Source organism: Pseudomyrmex gracilis, unplaced genomic scaffold (assembly GCF_002006095.1).
Source record: "Pseudomyrmex gracilis isolate BER0280 unplaced genomic scaffold, ASM200609v1 scaffold_11, whole genome shotgun sequence".
In the NCBI taxonomy this organism is placed as follows: domain Eukaryota; kingdom Metazoa; phylum Arthropoda; class Insecta; order Hymenoptera; family Formicidae; genus Pseudomyrmex; species Pseudomyrmex gracilis.
Window position 1 is genome coordinate 920161 of NW_018020595.1, and position 16722 is coordinate 936882.

General features: G+C 45.4%; 1 protein-coding gene across 2 annotated transcripts in view; it reads left to right on the forward strand.

Annotated features, from left to right (window-relative positions):
- LOC109863597 (translation initiation factor IF-2-like) overlaps nucleotides 1–16722 on the forward strand; it is a 144921-nt gene that overhangs the window by 83898 nt on the left and 44301 nt on the right. The gene's annotated exons all lie outside the window — the stretch shown is intronic.

The following is a 16722-nucleotide window of genomic DNA, read 5'->3' on the forward strand; positions in this document are numbered from 1 at the left end:
AATAAGTAAATTGTTTCTTTTATTTCTTTTTTTTTTTTTTTTTGTTAATCCATTTCTTTAATAATCGCGCAATTCATCGGCAGCGTGCCGCCCACTTTCGCGCGCCTTCAAGAAGACGCTTCCCGGATGACGTTCAAAGGTGCATCGGCTACAGCGGTAGTCCGCTCGGAATGCTCCACGAGCCCTCGTATATCTCGGTAATCACAGTAATTTCTGAGCTGCCGCGGACGAGGTGGAGAAGGTCAGTCGATAACGAGGTCGGTCGAGGACGCGACGGATTTTCACTCGGCCGATGTCGTACGACGCGAGTTCCCGCGCGAGTTTTGCAGACCACGCGGAAGAAGTCAACAATTATCGGAGGGACGCGAGATGCACCTCGCGGCGTGCAACAATTATAACTGAGCTTTTTCGTCCCCCCACGTAGGAGAAGAACGACTCGGTTACGGAGGCCAGTCTCCTGTCTTTCTCTACCCAGGATCTTGTTTCTCTTCTTCTTTCTCTTCGTTGGCCCCCCTACCGCGCACGAGTCCGCTCCTATCGGCGTGGATACGCGTCTGTCTTTGTGTATGCGTGGGCCGTGCGTGCGCGCGCGTGCCCCAAGAGAGTGCGTCGAGTGGCCGTTTCTAAGGAACCTCACGAGTACGTTTCCATCCTGGAAGGTGTTGCTGGTGGGGCAGAAACAGCGCCCGCCCTCACCCGACGGTCCCCGTCGACTATGAGTACGACCTCGCGATCGTCTAATCCACGTTGCAACCCTAACAAACCACTGTTCGCTCTTCCCTCACCCCTCTGATCACCCCACCGTCCTCTTCATGTTCTTCCCTCCTTTCCTGGTTATCTCGTCCTCCCTCCATCGCTTCGTGGATCGCGCTCCCGACCAATTAAAACGCTCTACGATCACGTGGTTCGGCACAGCGTCCGCGCCGCTCTTCGTCTTCCTCTTCTTCAGCTCTTCTCTCGTTCCCCTATGTTCTCTTCCTCGTCCTTTTCCTCTTGCTTCTTCTCAGTCCACCTGCATCTTTTTTCCCTTCTCACGATTTCATTATTTCTCATACCTTCTCTCTTTTCTTTATTCCCCGTTTCTCTTCTCGTAACTTTTCTGTATTTGTTTCATTTGCTCGCGCACGAGATCACACGAGAGAAACTCCTTTCGCGCCCAAACAAGAGAGCAATGGAGAAATTACAATGACTGAGTGAGAGATGTTAATGCGTCGTTATTACGCCTCGAAGAACGCGAAGTCTCGATTTTATATCAGTTAATGACAATCTTTTGTTACAGAAAATCGTGTATCTTAGTAATAATCTTTCACATGAGATTTCTTTCGTCAGTGAGAATTGATACACTTTTCGCTAGAGATATTTCGTCTAATTTATCTCACACGAGCAAACATTACGTCGTGTTTCTGCAATTTCTCACAAAATATAAGACACATAAAGAACGGAATACGTGTATTATCAGACGACTTGACGACTCAAGATGTTCTTGTGCACCGTTGCATCGTGCGTACTTTCGTCTCTTCAGGCGCTAAATTAAGATCATAAATAACAGGATACCGTATCATCGGGACATAAATTTTAACGATATAATTATCGTTAATGCGAAATTACAGTTGCGCGGACGATTACTCGATATATTTTATTGCCGAGTCAATAATAACCGTTCGTCGCTCACTCGCGTAAACCAGCAAACGCACGTTCGCGTAAAACGCATCATTATCTTATCGGGACTTTTAAAAACCATTGAAATCACTTGCGCAATTTCACTTCTTTCGTTTGTCAAACTACGTTTTCATTGTGCGATCGTCTATCTATGATTATGACTTAACTCCTTGCACTGAAATGACGAGTTCAACTCGTCAGGAATTGTTAAATAACAAAATATTTTAACGCCAACAAAAATATGTTAGAAAAATTAAAATTATTAAATTCGAGAGTGTTATTTTGCGCTCGCATCAAAATGTGACAGTGAAAGACATAGCATGTCTGGACATGATTGTCTGCAAATAGACTGCAGTAAAAAGGGTTAATACAAACTGATAGATGTTACGTGTAAAAACATGTGAAAGAAACAACTGTGTGAAGCTCGCGCGGAGCTCAATTCTTTTTTTCAGAATCGTTCTCTTTCAATGGCTCCCTCCTTCGCGCGCATAATACTGAGGGTATTTCATTTTTACCCCGTCAGTCTCTAGCGTTTGTAACTTGATATAGTGGGAGCCGCGTGTGTGATCTGTATTCAGTCGCCAAAATGCCGAAAAAACAAGTTCAAAGGGATCATTTCGGCGTCGCTAAGGGTGCGCCGCTGACAAGGTGCTTGTGCTATCTTCTGGTTTCAACAAATAAAATATGTCTCGAGTTTTCTCAGTAATTTATACGTTCGAATTATTACATTACTTCTGCGTAATGACGCGTTAATTAATCTTTTCAAAATTTCTCTCAAATTTTAATAAGTAAAGAAAACAAATTGATTTCCGCTGCGCATCGTTTCTGAAACCGCATTGATCATCGAGCGACAGTTGTATTCCGTGGTGGAGGAGAAAGGTGAAAAGTGTTATGGTAGATCGATACACATGGCACGAGGCCAGGTGGCGCCGACGAACTTTTCCGTAAAGAGAACAAGCGTCGATATCGTTAAGGGATGATGAATGACGCCGAAGGCGGACCGCGGCTAAAACAAGCGAACCGGATAAAAAGCTTAGCGATGTTGCAAGCAAAGAAGCTTCGGATGGCAAGAGGGGAAAAGAGAAAGAGAGAGTGGCGCGCGAGATGCAGTCGGTGCGCGAATGTGCGAGTAGGGGATGAACGATGAAAAATTGTGTCGGTCAAGACTCGCGCGCGTTCTCCTGGATATGAAACTGCCAGACGAATAGACGGACAGACGCACGAAAAGAACGAATGGCCGTTTCTTCTCGAGCGGAGACGGGCACGGATGGTCTGTTATTACATCTTTCTTTCTCTTTCTCTCCATCTCTCGTTCCTGTTCTCCGTGTTCCGAGTGAGAGAGAGAGGAGCGGATCGCGCTGCATTTACCGACCAGAGAAAGAATAATAGCCTCCCCCAGTATCCGTGGTCTACAATTAAAACTCTCTCACGCGCGCCCGCGTATTCCCAAGGGCGGGAAGACGTTCCTCTCGTCGCTGTACCGACTAATCGACTCGCGCGCTCATTTTGCAGAACGCCGAAAGGGTTACGAAAGAAATAGATAGAGGTCAAGCGAATATCTTGCCAGATATCTAATTTCTATCGAATATATATCGGCGCCTTTAAAATGGTTGAACAACTTTTCGAATCTGAAGAACGCGCGCGGTCGTGTGCAGCTTTGTGAGCAAAACGGAAGCTGCATTCTCTACATCAAGAAATGTCGTGAAACACGCGCCAATCTTTTTAGTCGATTCCTCAAGTCGGTAGTTTGATGAATCGGGACGAAACTCGGAGATGGTTAGTTCCTGTCGGTCTAATAATAGAAATCTGCGTTGACGTCGGTAGCGTCTAAGCGGAGCGGAGAAATAAGAGGATACCGCTAGCACAACGGTGGCAGTTGCTCGGGTGGTTTTGGTCGGCATTACGAGTTACGCGGGCGGGGTAATCATGATGATTCCGACTTCGGGTGGGTCATCATCTCGTCACCGCGTCACCCGCGGCCAAAAAACACGCACACACGATACGACGCATTTGCAGCCTCCACGAGCGTAAACCGCAGCCCGACCATCACCACCACTACCGTCGCTATCACCATCAGCGTTGATCGACACCACCACCGGTCCAAAGGAAGATTACGAGAGAGCAGCAAAGGATGCTTTATGGACTTATCAATCACTTGATAGCCCCGCGCGCGCGTTCTGCGTTTCTTACCAGATGCGCACCCTGTTATTAGCGACGATTAAAAGATTCCGCGCGCCGAACGGAATCGATTGCCGTTTCCTCAATTCGTTTTATCGACAGAGATTTATGGTCCGTATGGTTCGGTCGTTGAACATCTCGCATGGAAAATTTTCCGAGATTTTCCCGCATAAATTTGGTTCAGAACGTTCCAAATTTCGACATTTTTAATAATGTTATTGTTCAAAGTATTTTATGACAATTCGATTATAGCGCGCAGAGCGGCTTTTAATACCGCCATTGATTCGGAATTATTTTGCTTCAAGACTGGAGCGAATAAAATTCGATTGGCGGTTTATAAAATCGAGTCTAGATGGTTGCGGCACGATGCAAGCAGACGAAATCTCGATATCTCGAATCGAAATCTCAATGCCGATCGAAATTGAGCGAAGCGGGCCCGCGAGCGGCACCGGCGCGGCGCCTATCGGGTGAATCCTCGAGTCGCGAACAGACTGGGATCGTCTCACTGCTTTGTGGGTGGACTTGTGCGGCAGAACTCGGCGTATCTACGGTATTCTTGCCGTACGAATGTACTCGCATTTTGGGTCTGGGCGTGCGGGGGCCCGGGGACGGGACGGGACCGCGGCAGGGCCCACGAACCTGGTAATTAAATAGCTGTACCCTGCAATTAGGGCCACTAAATCGTGGCGAAGCCCGAACCCGGCCAGCGAAGGGCCCGCCAGACACAAAAAACAACGTCGAAACGTTGCTTGTGCCAAGCGAGAGGCGCACACACGTACTACCCCACGTACTACGTGCGAGCAGGCCCATCTATCCAACTGCGTGTGCGTGTCGCGGGGGTGGTTTCGTATAGTATGTGGGAACCTAATCGGGTGGAAGAAAACGGCGAGACTCTTCTCTCTCCGTGTCTAAACGCGCTCGATTGTTGTCGTTTTGATGCCTCTCTCTCTTTCTCTTCTTTTTTTTCTTTTTTTTTATCTTAACCCGTTCGTATTACATATACGTATGGTCTTATATTTTAACTTTGAAAATTATAGTGATCTGCTGGTACATATGTTTATAAAATTATTTGTACAATCAAAGATGTTATGGGATATAACAAAATTATTAAAATTATCTACATTTTGCATTTATATATCGCAGCTTTTGTTTTGCACGAAACAGAGCTATGTAAGTTTTTGACACTTTATCGACAAAATAAAATCAAATTAAATCAACATTTCAATTAGATCTCGCGATAAATTTTTATACTATTATGTTATTTATCAAAATGCATCTCACATCTATCTCATTTTCCGCAACTATATATCTCGAGGTAAATCTCTCCGCGCTTCCTCGATATCTAACGTTCGTGTCGACCGCGAAATATTCATCGTTGCCGAAGCACATACTTTCCGCTAAGAGAGGGCGAAGGGAGAAAGGAAGATAATGGTAACAAACAGTCTTCCTTCCTGTTACAGAACGACAGTGCCGCTTCCCTCCGTTTCTCGTTCCTGTCCGGGCACGTGAAGTAGCGCGTGCGTCCGCCATGCATCGCGATATCCGCGTATGCAAAATCGAGTATGCGCACGCACCGCTGGGAGCACCACTAGATGGATGACCGAGCATCACGCTTTCCCGTTGTATTAAAATATCAGAGCTACCCCCAACCGCTCGAACCAACCCTCCATCTGCTCCCCCGCGTCCCGTCCTCTCACCCCTCCCGCTATCTCGGACGTGCCGGCATTAAATCAGCCACCCACCAGCCCTTGGGTTATCTAAAGAGCCTATCTGTGGACCGGCCGAGATATCGTCGCTGCTTTGTGCGAGAAACTCGCTGCGTTCGTTGCGCGCCTACGCGATCCTTCTCTCGTCGTCGTAGAGTAAGCCTTCGAGCCGCTCCGAGAAAGAAGAAAGAGAAAAAAGAGAGAAGTTTATACGACCGAGAGGAATTAGATTTTTATTTCTGGATATTAGTCACGAGACGACGATGTTGCAACTTTCTACGTTCTCTTGACAAACGATTATCGAAGATTTACAAATTATTTTTACAAAATATGTCCTTGGATATGATTGTGTTTTTTTTTGCATATTGGAATATTTGATTTTTTTCGAGAAAGAGCATAAAAGAGAGAAAGAGTCGCATGTGCGCGTTATCGGTCGTGCGTGCAAGTTCTCTCGGACAATTTAATTTTCTAATTATCGCGACGCTACCTCGATCGAGAGAGGAGGTGTGCCGTCGTTATCTCAACGTTGCATCTTAGTACGTTAGCCGGGCACTCTCTCTGCGCGCATATAAAAGCTAATGGATCCACGCGAGGCTCGCTTCTTTGGGCTCAATCTCGACTAATATCCTCGCAGCGCGTGTACGTGCGAGAGAGAGAGAGAGAGAGTGCGATACGCCCACGAGGTGAACGCGGATCGTCGCGAATGAAAAGGAAGAGACGAGGAGGATAAGAACGGGGAGCGGAGAATGTTCACGTACTGCACTGCGGTGAATTAATTGATTACCGCGCGCGCGTACCCACATACAATCGTTCTTGCAGCGAAGAACTATCGCGGAGAAGACGCTCTGGAGAGAAAACCGATGTTGGCGATGCGGAATGGCGGTCGCGTGGCATCACCGAGTGTGTTCATTGTGTGTGTCTGACACACGCCTTTGTTTCTTGTCACATTTTACACATGTTTGATAAAATTGTTTTAATACAATTGTTTCTTTGTATTTATTGATCGTACGTTTCGCTGAGACTCGGAATTTCGTTCTGTTCGTTAAAATGTACCAGAGAAAAAGAAAAAGGAGGAATGAAGTATATTAGCGTCGTAAAGTATCGGCGTTGCATTATCGAACGACTCGACACAACCTCAACGGCTCGTTACGCACGACGTTTACAGTTTCGCACTGGCGGATAAACGTCGGTGTATATCAGATCGAACGCACGAGCGTGACCCAGAATTACCTACAAATTCTCAGAGCCGTTTCGAGGAACGCGTCTCTCGACCGCAATCGCGGTGTCTGTACATAGCGTAAGGAAGAGACGGACGGTGCGGCTTAAAACGGAGAGAGGAGGAGGGTTCTTACGGTAGTTGGCAGTACGTGTTGGCGCGCGTTGCGGCCAGACAACATACGGTCCACCACGGGGTGCTTCGCGCTCTCTTCCAGTTGGGCCCTACTAGCCGGCGGTTAGGCCGCGGTTACCGCGTGGTTATCAAGTTAACCTTTTACCTCGGAGAGCCGCGGCTCTCTCGGATGAGGTTTGTGGCCGGGTACGGACGGGGGCAAGAAAGGGGACGACGAAGGTGTGAAACCGCTCCAAAGCAAAGAGGCAAGAAATTGCGTGCGATTATCCCTCGTCCGGAATGGCTCTCGCGAAAATATACGTCGATAACGATCCGATGAAACTTTTCTCGCGTGTTCGCCTTCTTTCTTTCTCTATTTTCGGTCTTCACGTTTTCTTCTCTCGGAGAACACGATTTTCGTATTGTGGCAACAGGTACATCTCACCGTGGTGTATTAAAAAAAAACAAAACAAAAAAGACAACGTAAGTCACGGAAGAGGACAAGAGCGGAACACGCGCATATACATACGTATACTTTATTCATTATCCAGTTTGTAATTCATAACGCGCCATTAATCGTATTATTATGGTATTTACTTGCGTCTCAATAGCGGGTGTCCGGGCGAAACTCGTCATTACGTCGTAGCGCGCGCGAGAGCTCACGGGATAATTGCCGAGTTTACATGTGGAAGGTGAACTTAGAGCGAATGTGTGCAAGCATCAATATCTTCGTGAATGCGAAGACACTCCTCGTCAATGGAAGATCGATCGGAAAGTCGCAGCGTAATATATTGCCATAAATCATTTCTTTTTCTAACGATGATTCGCGATCGAAAGACCTCGCGTGTTACAAATGAGAGAGAATGGACTGAAAAATAGAAACAATTTTTGTTTGCAAACTATCCCTCTGTCCGTGACACATCAAATTTTCAGACACATCCGCGCGTCGTTGTTTGCGTAAACGCGATCCGTAAATCTCCTCTCGTTCGTAATTTCTCGTTCGCGTGTTTGACTATTACATAACATAACACACGCGCGGCGCGCGTATTTCACGTCGTTTTCCGAGAATCGGCTACCTGCCGGCGTGCAGAAGAGGAATGCCAACCACAGGCGATTTGCGAGTGTCGTAAAAGTCAATCCTGTTTCGATCACGCTTCGCTATCATCGGTTCTGACTGTCTCGTTCCCCAGAACACAGTAAAACGATGATGCTCGATGAACTTCGATTAACGAGCGTTCGACGAACTTCGCAATCACGAAGATGATCATACCTAATCTCTTTTCTCGCTTTCTGTGCATTTTCTTGCGCGTTTTTTTATCTCTACCGCGCGTGCAAACTACATGCGGCTACAACGATAATGAAAGCATTGTGAAAAAATACTTGATATTATTTTCGCGCTATTGCTAGGCTCTTGCAAAATCCTTTATTTGTCATCTTGATAATCGCAGTGAAATATCTGCTAAGCGTGTAACATGATCCGAGATCACGCTACACCTGCTGTCTCGATCAAACTTGATAGGTAAGCGGTTGGCGTGAAAGATAGGGGAGTCTGTCTAATATGCTGAGAAGATTTTGAAATGAAAATTAATGATTCAGTATATATTAATAATATAGAAGTATATATAATAATATACCTATATGTTTGTGTAACTATTCCTCCGTATATTGCCGTGATTGTTCAGATGTTCTCTTTCTCTTTCTCTCTTTCTCCTGGACGAGATTTTTCGCATTTTTCAATAATGAGATATATTGGAGTTTACGGGATGCAATTGCATGCTTCAACATTCTTTGATTATTTATTTCTTATGTTGTATTTTATATCATACATTTATATATATATATATATATATATATATATATTTTCTCGTATGTGTAGAAGTTTGACGTCAATTATTCGTATAAGGTTGGTTTATCGTGATGCCGTACGCTACAACGCTTCCGTAACCGACGCTCGTATATATTTCTGCCAGAGAGCAGAGTTTCCTTACATTTCCCTCGTTTTTTTTTCTACGGGTGACGGACCGTCGACTTCCTCGATGGCGATCCCATCGAAGACCTATCTCGAACGAAACGGCTGTCTGTTAATCTCAATAATGCCCGGTTCTCGGCGGAAGCTGGACTCGTAAAACGCGTGCGTCGAATGCCGTCGTTTCCTTCGTCGCTCTTCGCTCTTTTCCCTTCTCTCCCGAATTCGTCCGTCGATAGGTCATCGTGAAACTCGCACTGTCTTCGCAACTACGACTTTTAACCCTGGATTTCGCATATGTGAGAGTCTTTCGACGATCAGTTCCGAGCTCGGTGAATAACTGTCACATAGCTTTTAAATTCATTCTGTTGTCGATAATGTTAGATATGTAATCTCAATGTATGTGATATTAACGAGAACTCGACTTTTATCTGTTTTGCGACGACCATTAGAAGGGAAAGAAACGAATATCAACACGCGCCGCGTCTCGATCCTCCCGGCGCGTGTTGGCAAGAGTCTCTCGAAGAGCTGCATACATAATTCATACAATTAGCGGGCGTGTCCGCTGGCTCGGGTCGGAGCTTATGTCGCGCTTATACGCTCAACACAAGATTGGGAAGTACCCCCAGCGGGACTTCTCGGCAGGGCCCGGCGATAGCGCGACTTTACTTGTGTCTCCTGGCGATGAAAAGACGGGAGGTTTGTCGTAATATGGTTGTAACGTGTACATCTGACGGAAATAATGTTTTGTGGGTTTGCACCGAGCAGTAACAATCTTCTATTATTTTGAAAGATTTAAATTCTTGGTTCTGTGATGGATCATATATACGTTTGTTCTAACACACGTTGAATATATTGAGCAATTACACTGAACCGAGAAGTCGTCATTGAATGGGCATATCGCTGCGATCAATAATTGAGATGCTAGACCGATTCGCACATCAGGCTTTTTATATACAAGAGGTATCTTACAATTATAGAAGGCATGCCACTTTATTGCCGAGAGGATATCTGTCCGGAAGATCAATACCTAATTAGGTCGACCCTCGCGAGGATACCAACGGTCATGTATTCTCGCGTATCGCACCTAATTATCGCAGAAATTGACTAACGCTATATTGACATGTACGGATATTCGCGATCTGATCGCGAAGTGTTTCAGCTAAAAGCTGCCTCGCCGTTGCACGTTAATTACTAACGTTTATTGTTTCATTTTACAGTGCGCTACTTTAAGTACTTCCATTGTGTGCCTTCTCCACTCTTCAAAATTTATTTGTTTTTCTCATTTCTGGAACTTCAATATTTTTCAAAGTTTATTCTTTTACAACATTCAGAAATGGCTAAATGCCATTGTTTTCGAAATTTTTACAAACGATCTATGAAAGAACGTTCCCACGTGCAAAACAAGGGGATAATTTTTTAATTGCCGCGCGTTTTTCTCTCGTTTTGCCGCTTTTAATAACACCTTGGCGTGTCCGAGTTACCTATTACGATGCAAGACTATCTCGTTTCTGGCCCGAAGGGAACCAAATCTCTCCCGAACCGACTCCGACGCGCTCGATTTTTTCAGTGACGAGGGTACTCGGTCATATATCTCCCTCGTAGGTCCGCGAAAGTTTCGACGTTTGCACGGCCCACGAAATTACACGTTGCGAAGCACACGAGCGACGTGCAGTGATGCTTTCAATCATTACGAATGTGCGTTCCCTTCCTACCGATAGCGTGCGCGGCTTAACAGCGGAACTTGCTTGTAAAGAACGCGTTTACTAATCTATTAAAAGTCAACATTTTATATACTTTGCAGCTCAACAATACAACCCTCTCGCACAATGCGTCTGGCAATGAAAATCGAACAGAATAACAAACGAGATTGACGGGCAATAACGTCTCTCTCCTCTTCGTGATTATTTAAAATACGTTCGTTCTCTCGTATGTACTTCATTATCAATCCCCGCGCGCGCTCTCTGTATTATCAATCATCGCGTCAGCTCGCGCGGACCTTAAAAGCCACGAGTTCAAGGAGGACGGGGTTCCCGAGAAGCGTTATCGTGGTTGGCTTGTCGCGCTAACGACTGGTAATATCCCCGCGACGGGGCTCGCGTCGTATCCCACCGTCATCTTTACATCTCGCGCATTTCCATACAAGAGTACGGCCATTTGAATATCCTCCTGCTTCCCGCGCGCCATCACCCCGCACGACATCCCTCGCGTTCGTCTTGCGTCGGGACCAGACGGCTTGTATTCGCTCCGGCGAATTACACAGCCGACATCGAAGCGTGGCGATCTGATATCGACCTCGACGTAACGGGATGATGGGCGCAGGGGAAGGAGGCGACTGGAGGAAGAGGAAGAGTCCGATGACTGGCGAAAATGTATTAAAATCCATCTACGACGATATGGAATGATCGGTCCTTCCGCTCGTCGCGCGATTATGCGTCAAAAAATTTGCGATAAATTGTTGCGCGAATAAAATTGTCTTGGGATAAAATTGCGATTGACATTATTGTTATTCCGCATGATTTCGCTCGCGAGTTGTAATTTTGTGAAAAACTTTTCATTTGAGATGTTTGTTTTAACTTCGAAGGCGTAGTTGTATAAGAGTGTAATTAATGGAGAGCACGTCTGAAAAATTATCGTCGATCAAAAAGTTTTTTTCTTCTCTGCAATCCGACTATTACAATCTGTTCCTCGCACTCTTCCCAATAATTCTTTGAAGTTTCGCTACGTTCTGTCCTCTTCTCTCTCTCTCTCTCTTTCTCTCTTCTAGTGCTCTTTTTCCACTGCAGCGCGAGATGGACCGGTCGAGATAACGCGCCGCGAGACCGGTAACTGCAGTAATTGTCGGTGATTAGAGGAGTCATAATTACCGGTCCCCGTGTAACGTTACCGAGTCCATTCATTCCGCGGTCTGTTCCTCGGCTCTCTTTTCTCTCTTCTATTCTTCTTCAGATATATCCCCGGTAAGGCGTCATTCGGCTACGCTGATTTGCACTACCTTTCATATCTTCCTTCTAACGCAACATTCCGAGGTGGATACAAAAGACTAAATTTTACGGAGATATGTTTCTTCAAAGCTTTTTTATGTACCTCGGTTCTTATTACATAGCGTCGTTAAAAAAAAAGTGACTAGTCTTGATTGACACTCCCGCGTGTCACACAAGACTAATTTATCGATCTCAAAGTATTTTAAGCTTCTCAATTGAAAATTTGACTGCGATTCCGATTCCTTTGATGTGGAGAGCGATCTCCTAATGATAATTTAAATTCGCGCTTTATCGAGGAGTTCCCCTTCGAATGGCCTGATTATAAAACCACGACGCACAATACACCCCTGATGAGCTCTCTCTTCTTTTCTTTCATTGCTCGAGTTTCGCTTCTACGCAGAACGAGTCGGGTGGGTTATTTTTGCTGGCCTCCTTTCGAAAGCTCAGCAACGACGGTCACGACGTCAACGGCGACGACGGACGACGACAAGCACACAGACGTCGCCGCTGATGACAGGCCGAAGGTAATAATTATTACAGTGCGCGAATCGCAATTACAGGGCAGGCGCCGGTTGGCGAGGAGTCGTCGGCACCGCGTCGCGATGCATCCGACGAATGCAGCCACGTACACACGTGTTGATAAAATCTTGCAATATTGATCTACATGCATCGATATAGTTTTCATTCCCATTCCGATGTGAACACACAGCGCGACGTATTTGTTTATACAAATGGAAAATAATTTCGAAATTTGAATCGCATTTTTTGGATAGCATCTAAAAAATATATACGTATCTACAATCTATCTTGATGATAGCGATTTGTATCGTCCGATTGGACGACGGTGATTTAAACCGCTTTGTGATTCACATATTTATTTGATATTTTTACGAAAGAGAATGCAGAAAATGTTGTGCATTTTTGCATTATTATTTTAGCCAGATCTATTTTGTGTGCAAAATGTTTTATATATTTCCATTCGGTGGTACATCAATATTTCTATACATTATGTACGAGAGAGTTGGTCAATTTACCACAACCTCGTAATGAACGTCGGTGAGATGAACGACCTGATAACAACTGCGCGCCTACTACTACTTTATTGCATTATAATTAGAGTAGCACTCGGCGAGCATAACATTCCGACTACGTAATCACGATGCTGATATCTCGACAGCTTAATATTTTTTACTCCTTTTCCTTCTATATCGCAGACACACTGTGTTTTCACGACACATCATTATCTCTTCTCTTAGAGAACTGGAAGAACGTTTTTAGTCGGATTCGCGAGCACATCTCGCACATAGCGACAACGACGAGTTTTTTTTTCACATTTACTAACGACGGTTGATGTAATACAGGAACTTCATGATTTTTCGTGGCAAGTCAGATAGTTTTTGTTTTTTAAGTCGAGCGTGCGACATGAGATCCGAGTGCGAACCGAGTGAGCGAAACGCGTTTTTTTTTCTTTTTTTAATTGAGAAACGATAGATTTTGTATTGTGAAACGTGATTTCTTGCGCGATTCGAGAATTTTGCAAGAACCAGAACGGACGGCACGGAATCTTACACGCAATCCGACACATTGTGCGGTAAGGAGATAATAAGTGGAGGTTGATAATCGGAGATTCACACGATGAGTTTCCGCATCGGCGCCGCCACAGACGTGGATGCCTTTCGCGGCCGAAAGGAAAATGGCAGATCAGATACGGCTCGCAGTCGTTTAGCATGCAACGATGCATTCATATCGATCGACGCATGCATATGCAACACCTCGCCGCGCGTTACTGGTATGCATTTCGCGCGCGTGCAAAGAGGAGAGACGGAGACAGAAGAGCAGACGCCGACGCATACATTTTGCGCGTGTAGGCATGCGTTACAATACACACCCGTTAATTACCCGTCACCCGTTTACCGAAAATTAAGAAACTGCGAGATCCCGCCAACGACGAGACGAACGACCACCTTTCTTTTCTTTCGGTTCTGGCGTGTTTTTAATACGTATTGGTTAAAGATATCCTAGGTTTTTCACAAATATCTTACGATGTATCCACAATAACGATATAAGTCATGCTTACTTGAAAGTTGCCATGTGTGTAAGATAGCCATCCTGGGATGAACGCTCGACGGTCGTCTGCTTCAGCAAAGGATGCATCGTATACACTTACCGGCTGAAACAAAATAGCAAACGGACAAGCTTCGAGTAATTGATCGTGAATGACAATCTACTTATAGTTTAACGATTTCAAAAGTTATGATAATTTTACCAACCTGTACTAAGGCGACATGAGTTTAACACGTTTGTTTGAAATTCGTAAAAAATTAAGCTTTGCTTTAAAGTGTGATAATTTTAATTATATTCACAGAGAGAAAGAAAATTTAATGAATGTACTATTATTTATCATCATCATACAGATTTTTTTTTTAATTTAATTTCTTTTTCTTTTCATAAACATTCGCAATTTTCTTTGCAGCAATGCAAAAGAAACTTTCGGAATATCTCATCGTTTCTCAGTCGATCGAGATTTTACGATCGTAATCGACCGTAATGATGCGCCATTAAAATTGTTTAATCACATTGTATGAACCTATAACTTTCTCTATGTCTTCATTGAGATTTGGCGCGTATATTATTATCTGGGATAACTTTATTACGTAGAAAACCGGATTTTTGTCAGAGAGAACCTTGGCAAAGGAAAGAGTCGCGAAGGAAGCCCGAGTGCAATCGGCCACGAGTAGAACAAGGCAACGTTAGGCGGCCTAGTGGGTGGAGTAACAGAAGGGTCTGGCACAGTGATGAGTTTTAAACTAATAGACGTGTGTAAAGATAGCCTGTTTAACAACAAATCTGTTTTTCTTATTATTGTTATTTAATGCGTTAGTAAAATAACTTCAGGAGAGAGAGATGCGACCTAACACATTTGAAAATTACGTTTGAAATTATTTTAATTCTCTCCGCGTACAAACTTGAGAGACAAGAGTTGAAAATACGTAGTGTAACCGAGTGTTATAGTATAGTCATGCATCGATCTTGTAAAAGTCAATCAAAGAATCATGAATGCGCGCTCGCGGAAAAGAGTTGTAGCCTCGCCTTCTTCGTGGCAGAAACTTTAATACACCGGTCTCTCGGAAAGGCGATACTATCGGCTGAGCGCGCTCATCTCGATTGAGTTGTTCATCGACGATTTCGATCTACGAAGAACTCTCGGTAGCCTCGCGGCCAAGAGGACAGAGTTCCTTTGTCGCTGCGGCGGAATCGATGGGATCGACCGGCGCACTCGGCAATTAAGCAATTAAATCGTCGCGCGTCCTTCTGTCCGTCGGCGACTTCGATAGAAGGATCCGCCTCGCAAGATAACTGGCAACCATCTTGACGTACAATTCCAGCCGCCGTCGGAAAATTAAGAACGATTCGAATGCATTAGCCACTAACGCATCACGAAACCCGATTTGACCTATCTGTATCGCGACGTCGCCCGCGGCAATCAATAAATTTCACTTCTGCGGTCATTAACTGATATGAAATATTTCTATACTCGCAGCGCGTATATATTTTTCTGACGATTGTCACTTTTATCGATCAATCTCGATCTTGAGCGATGTTGCGGTTGGACGCGCAACAATATACAAAACGGTGTAACTATACGCATACGTGCTGCAATTTAATGTCTATGATGTCGCGGCAAGGGTAGTTGATACTGCTGATGTCATTCCCGAGAGCATGAGATTATGGCGATTCCACGGCTCGAAATCGCGGAGGCTGCGGCCTTAATTCTAGTAATCTTCGCGTCGCGCGGGGCTGCTTCTGATGCGGCGGCGCGCCAACAAAACGCCGGGCGATGCCGGTTGAGGTCCGATAGACGGAAGAAGCCGCGATCTAAACGCGAAGCTTGCGAGGGCAAGCGCGCACGAGAGAGAGAGAGAGAAAGAGAGAGCAGCGCACCGAATAATAACACACGAGGACCGAGAGAGATCTCTCGTAAGACACCCAAGTAACGTAGGAGACGTGAGGGATGGAGGAGGGCTCCTCGCGATGCCGGGGGACGGGAAGAAAGAGGAGGGATTCGATAATTACTACCGGGAGTCGTGGAGGCGGCCCACGGAATCCTCCTCCCGCAACGAGCGCAAACGCGCAATTATTCCCCATCGCCATCCAACGCCGAGATCTCCGATTCCGCGTTCTTTGCCCCCGATATACGACGTTGTGCACCACGCGCGCTCGGATGTTCCGAAGAGGCTCCCGGTGTTCGATCGTTATGCGCGCCCCTGATATTATCTTCCTCGCTCGTTCCCGGTAGCTCTCGGATTTCCCGCGCGCGCGTGCCGATGCGTGAAAAACCACGTCGAAGGGAACGGGAGATCGTCCACGGTGAGAAAGACCGGCGAAAACGCGCACTTCTTGTTTACTTACGAAAAATTACGACGCATAAACAATTGGCGTCCGCTTGGCCAATATGTTGACTAATCGAGTATTTAAAAAATTACATAAAAATATTATTACGAAATGAGAAACATAGAAACTAAATCGGAAATTTGTATCTTTCTTGCCGTCTTTTATCGCATCTTAGCCGTGTCCTATTTTTGATCCTCTTGCGCATATTTTTGGCGTAGCCGCGACGTTTTTCTGTTTTCCGCTCGTTGCGGAGCAACTGCTTTCTCTTCTGTATACGGACGGATGGACGTGGTTGCAATGGGCGTGGTAGGCCGGTATCGGAGAGTCACGGCGCATCAAGCGCGCGTGTACACGCGCATGCGAGCGGGAGTATGACACGTTTTCAACGATGGCGTTTGGTAAAATAATTAATTTTTTTTTATATCAATTGTGTGCGTAAATAAGAATTTACCGTACACAATATCGCATTACATATAGTCCCGGCAGATTATTAGCCGAACACGGTTG